Source organism: Papaver somniferum, chromosome 3, assembly GCF_003573695.1.
Source record: "Papaver somniferum cultivar HN1 chromosome 3, ASM357369v1, whole genome shotgun sequence".
NCBI classification, from domain to species: Eukaryota; Viridiplantae; Streptophyta; class Magnoliopsida; order Ranunculales; family Papaveraceae; genus Papaver; species Papaver somniferum.
In genome coordinates this window covers 72795913-72804453 of record NC_039360.1, presented here as the reverse complement: position 1 = coordinate 72804453, position 8541 = coordinate 72795913, and positions in this window count along the sequence as shown.

Here is an 8541-nt window from a genome sequence, read left to right as displayed (position 1 = left end):
TCGGCATCAACACAATTCTTTGGATTAATAGTGTTGTTGGCTTAATCTTAAACGATTACTTCGGTAATTGAATATAAGATAGATCTAAGGACCTGACGAAGGAGTTTATGTTAAGATAAACAGAAGAGCCTTTGTCCGACTCATATCACTTGGTTGAATAGAGTTGATACCAAACAGATTTGTTGTTCCTTTACTGTTTGGAATACGAACCAAAGGAATTGTTCCAAGTACATGACTAAGGTCTGAGGCGTGGGAATACAGACAGAACTAGGTAAACTATAGGTTTAGTTGCTTGGTCCCAACTTTATTGTTAGGTGTACTTTTGTGTAGCGGCTTAATCCTGAGAGTATTCAATTCTGGACAAGGTCTCGGGGTTTTTCTGCATTTGCGGTTTCCTCGTTAACAAAATCTTGTTGTGTCATTTACTTTATATTTCAGCATTATAATTGTTTTATTATAATTAAAGTAAATTACACAAATGTTAATTCCTATTTACTTGATAAGTGAATCCTATTGTGTTTGGTTAAGTCTGAACCTTTTTATCAAGTAACATACTTCGTTGTTGTATTGTCTCGATCTCGTATCCATAGACGATCACACGAATAGTGAACCGATTAGTTGTATTGTCTCGACTCAGTCCATAGATAATCACTTTCAGAGAAAGGACTTATAGGTAGGAAAAGTTTTATCTTGAGGTATATTTGGGTACCCTCGCCTTTTCAAATACGAAAACAAATTTTCTCAATCATTGTTATCCCGTGTCATAGTATTAGTATATAAAATCAAAGTCCAATTGCATCACAACTTTGAAATAATACTACGCTGATATATATCACTCCCCGTTAGTCAATACTTCCATATTATAATAGAATCCAATCCTCGTTACATAATAATCCGTAAACCATATGTATGTAGTGTGAACTACCAAATAATTCTCCCCATTTTTGTCAATATAAATTGGCAAAGGTACAAAAACTATGGGATCATAATGAATTCACGAAAGATAATTCATGACTAAAAACAAACATATCAACTTTCTTTCGATAATTTCACATAGTCGAAACTTAGTGTATTCATCAAGGAGTTTATTAAGATACAAGTTAACCCCTTCAAATTCCACAACCGCTCTTCCCACAAAGATATGGCAATTAATCACAAGTTCATTTAAGAAATCTCCCCCATTTGATGTCATTCCCAAGAGAACAACATGAGCGACCTTACTTTTTTACAAGAAAAAAAAATTCTTTGGATATTTTGATAATTCACAGATCTAAAAGACAACAAAAAAATAACACAACTAATAGAAACAAATACGGAATTTAAACAACAATTCGCTGGAACTTCAAGCTTTATTGCCCAAAAGATATGGATCCAGGGGGAAAACGCTAGGATTCTAAACCAAAACAACACCAATAGACTGCCATAAGTGTTGAGACGTTGCAGTTTCTAGAGGTTTGGTGAGAATATCAGCCAATTGTTGTTCTGAAGGCACAAATTCCATGTTAATGATACCATTTTCATAGAGGTCTCTTATAAAATGGTACCTTATGTCAATGTGCTTAGTTCTTGAGTGCTCAATAGGATTCTCAGTAATGTGAATCATGCTTGAGTTATCACATAAGATCTTCATTATTCCAGTGTCAATTCCATAATCAACAAGCATTTGTTTCATCCATAAAAGTTGAGTACAACAGGAACCTACAACAATATATTCTGCTACGCATGTTTAAAGGGACTGTGAGTTTTGTTTCTTGTTATGCCATGCCACAAGATTCAATCCTACATAGTAAAATTCCCCTGATGTACTTTTCATGTGTTTCATACATCCTGTCCAATCAGCATCTAAATAAGCAATAAGATCAGTGTTAGTATAAAAAGTACAAGATGGACCATAACCAATAGTGTGTTGAACATATCGCATGATCCGTTTTGCAGCAGCAAGATGAGATTCCTTTGGATTAGCTTGAAATCTAGCACAACAACCAACACTAAAAGCAATATCAGGCCTAGTAGCTTTAAGATATAAAAGACTCATGTTTATGGGTGAAAACTGTTTCTGTTGGTTTTGGTAAATTTGGGTGTGTGTGGATGAGAAACGAAATTAAACCCTAAACAAATGCACTGCACGGGAGTGCTTTTGATTTGAGAGATCAATCTATACAATTCTGGCCTAAATTAAGAAATGGCCGTTCCAGACTTGCTTCGGTCACAAAGTGAAGGAGATGGGGTTGATCTTAGGGAGGGAAGCGAAGAACGTGTTGAGATTGTGAAGGTGTTGGCTGTTTATGACTTGTATCAGAATGATGAACTGGCTTGCACAACGTAAGCTATCAGTTCTGGGTGTTTTCTGAATACTATGACAACACTTGGTTCTCTCTGTCTGTGTTGTTTAGAAATAGGTGAAGGACCTATTTATACAATTCATTGAGCGCAACCCTCATCTCATAGGAAGTGGAGGAGGTGAAGTGATGGAGTAGTGGGATCGTGTAGGAGTGGTGATTGTCACACAATCACACCTTTGCCCATATCCCTCATCACTGTTAACCGTCCACCTTTTCCTGACACGTTCTTGTAATGACGCGTTGCACGCTGCACGCTGTAAACCGCCATACCAATACCCCAGTAAGTATCCCCCAGTTTGTGACACGCTTGATGTCTCGAACGAGCGGATTGTGGGACCCACCGCAGGAAATAGCATACAATGCTAAGTTATTTACGGAGTTGGTATTCGTGAAATATCGTGTATGCTCGATGCATGTAATGCATCGAAAACTATCAATATGTATGAAGCATCGTTGTTTTAAAGCTTAACCGAATAAGTTGTGGATTAAGCGTCTTAAAATAGCATCACTTCCAACCATCTTCAGGTGATCGTTTGGAGGTCGCACGGGCGATCCACCCCCTGGTCGATCACTCCCTGTGGAAGAGTCGCGGACGGTGATCACCGAGGCGCTTCATTAGTCATCTAGCTTTTAACCTAGGCTGTCCGTCCAAGCTGGAAAAGTTGGACGGACGAGATGGTTTACGGCATATATCTACGACAGTTAATGGAATTTTAGGGTTTTTAAGAGGTGCGCAAGCATCCCTCTTTGGCTTGATCGAATTCAAGCATGGGCATTATTTTTGGTGGGACCGATCGGTCACGCATGGAGGCGGTCCGTTGTTGTGCACGTATTTACCTCTCAGTCCCACGAAGGCTTGATCTAGGCCACTCAAATTAATTGGCAAAAATGAGTGGTCGTGACCGATTTGCAGAAATCCATTGACGCAAAGGATTTGGAAGCCGCGTGACATGCCACCTTCGGGCGTGCGTTTCGAGACGCTCGACCATGGTTCGCCTAGGCCACCCGGTCACACACACAGATGGGCCCACGATTATCACGTCGACATCCTTGGGACCTCTTGAGTATATATCTACACCCTCCGTTTAGGCTGGAGAAGATGGATGGACGCGATCGAACTACGACAGATATGCATCGCCGCAAACCCTAATTAGGTTTTTTAAACGGTCATGCACGCGTGACTTTGGCCAAACGGTTTGGAAAACCACGCTTCTCATTTGGGAGGACCGACCGTGTGGGTCCCTCGTTGGGCTGACAGTGAACGTATGTGCACCTTATTGATGGTCCTAGGTATGATCTAAGCCGTCCAAACAGGCTGGTTAAGTTTGATGGTTGTGATCGTTTTAAGACACTAGTGGAATTTCCGCGACCTTTCAAAGCATCACGCCAGCCATGCATCGAGCAAACGTTCATTGCTCCATGGCTTTGTCGTGAGAAAACCGATCGGGTTGGTGAGGAGTGGGCCCGCCAACGTGTGCGTTGACGCTTCGCTGATCATTCATGGGATGATCTAATCCGTCCAACCACGCTTGCAAAGTTGGACGGTTGCGATGGTTTTAGACTGTCCTGGACAGTCTACGTTCGATTGAACCTCTACAAAGCAGCACAGTCACCCTATTTAGAGTTGGCTTTTGATGTTGCTGGGAGGTGTTCGTGTGATGTTCGACCGGCTAGGGTACAAGTGGCCCCACCGGTGGTCATCACGTCAATCGCCCATTCTTGCCAAGCTTTGGCTTGGCTTGTTAAATTGTGCGGCCTACTTGTGTGGTTGCGATCGTTTCTGAGACTGATATGGACAGTCCAGATTTTCCTTAAGGAAATTAAATACGTTCGATCGAGCTGACAGCGCATTGATTCAAAATTATCTTTTGTCAGAGAGTGATGTAGCCTGTACGGGTATTTCGTACCTGCGTCAAAATTGGCACTTGGAGATTCATGTTACTTTGCTGAGAGTGAACACTCGGTCGTCATGTCATGCTAACAATGAGAGGTCGTCATGACATTATTAACAATGTCATGCTAATTAATAATGCTAAAATTCACAGAATATTTGGGATTGTTGCTACATGCACCATTCTGGGTGAATTTTGTATATTTATTGAATTGCAGGATGTACCCTTATCACTTATCAAACGGCTTTACCCTTTGCAGGATGTCAGCACATTAAATACTGGTTTACAATTTTAGTCATGAACTAAAATCCACCATCAACAACTCCCAATGATTGATCGATAAAGTTTTTGATCCACATTGATTCCTTTCTCATCTCTGTGCAGTTTACCAGTAGTGGGCATGGGAGTCAGTTTTGGAGTAGACTTATCAACACCAAACCTTTTTACAATATCCCTAGCATACTTTTCTTGAGATAAGTACATTCCATCCTTGTGTTGTTGAATTTGTACTCCCAAAAAGAATTTAATTCACCAACATTGCTCATCTCAAATTCTGTTCCAAGAGAAACTTGAAAATCCTTTGCAAGTTTCTCGGAAGTCGATCCATAACTGATATCATCTACATAGACTTGAGAAATAACAACCTCCTTGCCACTCCATTCGGTAAAAAGTGTTTTATCAGCTCCACCCCTCGAAAATCCTTTCCTAAGAAGAGAAGTGGTTAGCTTTTTGAACCAGGCACGAGGTGCTTGTTTTAATCCATACAACTCCTTTATGAGACTAAAGACATGATCAAGAAATTATGAACTTTCAAATCCTTTAGGTTGGGCAACATAAACCTCTTCCTTTAAACATCCATTTAAGAATGCAGATTTTACGTCAATTTGAAATAACTTAATCTTGAGAAAACAAGCATGAGCTAATAATAACCTAATAGACTCAAGGCGTGCCACAGGAGCAAAGGTCTCGTCAAAGTCGATACCTTCAATTTGTGAGTATCCTTGAGAGACAAGTCCAAACTTGTTTCTGATAATTGTGCCAAATTCATCCGACTTGTTCTTGAATATCCATTTAGTACCAAGAATATTTACATTAGATTGACAAGGTATGAGTTCTCATACGTCTTGTCTTTGGGATTGATTTAAATCTTAATGCATAGCATTCACCCAGAAGGGATCGCTAATAGCTTCATCAATATTTTGGTTCCACTTGCGATACATAACATACAAAGTTGCAAATATTTTGAAGTTGTCCTCTCGTCTTAGCATTGGAATATTTTCCTCCAATAAGACTGTTTGTATCATGATTCCTTTGAACCCAGAGATGTCGTGGTGGGACACGTTCAACAGGAATACCCCGGCTATGGATTTTCACCTCATCACTATAAATGTCAGAATCTGCAGCAGGAGGGACATCATGACGAAAATCTCTCAGATCGTCAATGATAACATTTGTTGATTCCATCATAACATGAGTTCTGAGATTGTATACTCGAACACCACGACTGTCAGATGCATAGCCAAGAAAAATACCTTCATTACTCTTGGAATCAAATTTCACTTTCTATTCACGATCTTTTAGAATGTAGCACTTACTACCAAACACTCTGAGATAATGTAAGTTGGGATTCTTATTGTACCACAACTCATAAGGCGTGTTTAGGGTTCTAGACCGCAAGTATACACAGTTGATCAAACTGCATGCCGTAAAATCAACTTCTCCCCAAAACTTCAATGATAAGATTTTGTTATGGAGCATTACCCTTGCCATTTCCTGAATATTCCTATTCTCTCTTTCTGAAACTCTATTGTCCTGTGGTGTGATAGGTGGTGAATATTGTTGAATAATCCCCAGATTTTCACAGAATTCAAACACCTTGGTGTCCTTGAACTCAGTACCACGATTGCTTCTAATTTTCTTTAGCTTGCGACCCTGTTCATTCTGGATTCTATTATCAATAATCTTGAACTCACTTAAGGTTTCAATTTTATGAGCCAAAAATGCCACCAAAGTGAATCTGGTGTAATCATCTACCATAACTAAAGCGTACTTCTTTCTAGCAACAGTAGGTTGTTGAACAGGACCGAAGAGATCCATATGAATTAAATCAAGTGGAGCTTTAGTGAGAATATCTCGAGATGATTTATGCGGAATTCTCGTTTGTTTATCCTTTTGATAGGAACCACAGACACCATCAATCTTAGCATTGATTTTTGGAACGCTTTCTAACAAGTTCTTTGCTAATGATCTTAGTTAAAAGACGATAATTGATGTGACCAAAACACTCATGCCAAAGATGTGTTGATTCCGCCTTAGTCAAATTGCAATAGTTATTAAACTAAGTATCCAAAAGATAACAATTATTTTTACCACGAATTCCCTGAAAAATTACTTTTCCAGACTTGTCTACAATATCACATCTATTTGCACTGAAGACAACTTTGTGGCCTTTGTCACAGATTTGACTAACGGAAAGAAGATTAGCAGTCACACCTTTAACATATACAACATCATGGATTTTGAGAACACCAGCTAGTTTGATCGTCCCCTTTTTGTTGATGTAGCAACAACTCCTATCTCCAAATGTTACTCCTTCGAAATCGTTTGAATTCGCAAACCATGAAAGGTCACCTGTCATATGCCGGATACATCCACTATCAAGGAACCATTGAAAAGGTGATGTTGATTTTAAGGCAAAAGCTCCCATACTAACATTACTTTCCCGTTTGGGTTTTCTTGTTAGTTTGGTAAAGCTTTTTAGATTAGTAAACAATTGTTCAGCTTTCTTGTGTAGAATACTAGCAACCTTTAAATTTTTCTTAAAAGGCATGCATGTATGTTGATAATGATCACAAGAACCGCAAAACACACATGAACAAACATCTTTAAACTCATCCGAAATCTCCTGACTTGCGACAATCCTTCAAGGAAGAATTAAAGGAGTTTATAAACCCATTGAAGATTCTTTTACAGACTTCAGATCCTTACATTGCGCATAGGCCGAACTACGCTTTGCAATGTGTGCAACAAGATCAGAATTGATCCGGATTTGATCGTCTAACTTCTTCTGGAGATCAACTACCTTCTCAGAGCATTCACGAAGATCAGAGTCCTTGATGTAAATTTCACAATGAAGTTCATCAATTTTCCTTATCAATCGCTATTTCTCTTGACAAAGATTATTGATGATCTTCTCTAGATCAAAGCACACAACATCGTCGATGGTTTCTAGAAAACACTCGGAGTTAGGTAGATCTAAAACTGGTGAAGCGTTATCAGACATATTTTTGTCCATAATAATTGAATTACTTCAAACATATACTTATGAGGTCTTAGCGTGTTTGCCTGATCTTATGTCAATTGAAAATCCGGGGGTATAACAAGCACACCCAACTATTTCGTTCGGGAATCTGTACGGACTAAACTCCAATATAATTCTGATAGCACTAAGTTATTGAGTCTCAATCAGGATGTATATAAAAGAGATTTATCTCTTTATCAACACAATCAATGAATCAAACAGATAGAAATCCGTGAACCTGATTGTTATGAGAATAACTCGAATGGTACCAAAGACCAATGGCCGAGTGTCAATCAAGTCCTATCCAACAAACAAGGTCGAATTCATCAATTATGATTGAATTACGCACAGCTTGCGATATTTCAATTATATAACGAAAATATAATGCGGAAAAGACAGAACACAAACACCAGAAGTTTTGTGAACGAGGAAACCGAAAATGCAGAAAAACCCCGGGACCTAATCCAGACTTGAACACCACACCGTATTAAGCTTCTACAGACTCTAGCCTACTACAAGTCAACTTCGGGGTGAAATGTAGTTGAGCCTAACCAAGTCTCAGATCGATTAAGGTACAGTCGCGTTCCTTACGCCTGTTGAATCCTGCAAGGCCCTGCACACTTGATTCCCCTAGCTGACGTCATTTACAACCTAGATGTTGTTACGACCCAAAGTTAAAGACTTACAAAAAAATCTGTCTCCCACAAATAAGTCTATTCTATTTGTTGTTTTCGTCTTAAGATAAAGATCAAGGCGAACAGGAAACACAACTAATAATACGGTTCTATACTCCCGAAGAGCAGCCTAGAAATATTAGTCACCTCACAATAACCTAACTAATTAACAGAAAAATTTATTGCGGAATCACAAGAGTCTGAGACGAAGAAACTGTTGTGATTACTTTTTATATCTTACCTATCGGAGATAAATCTCGAGAAAATCTTAGAGAAGATTAAACTCGATACGATAGAAAAATTAAGATCAGGATACACAACTACATAGAAAA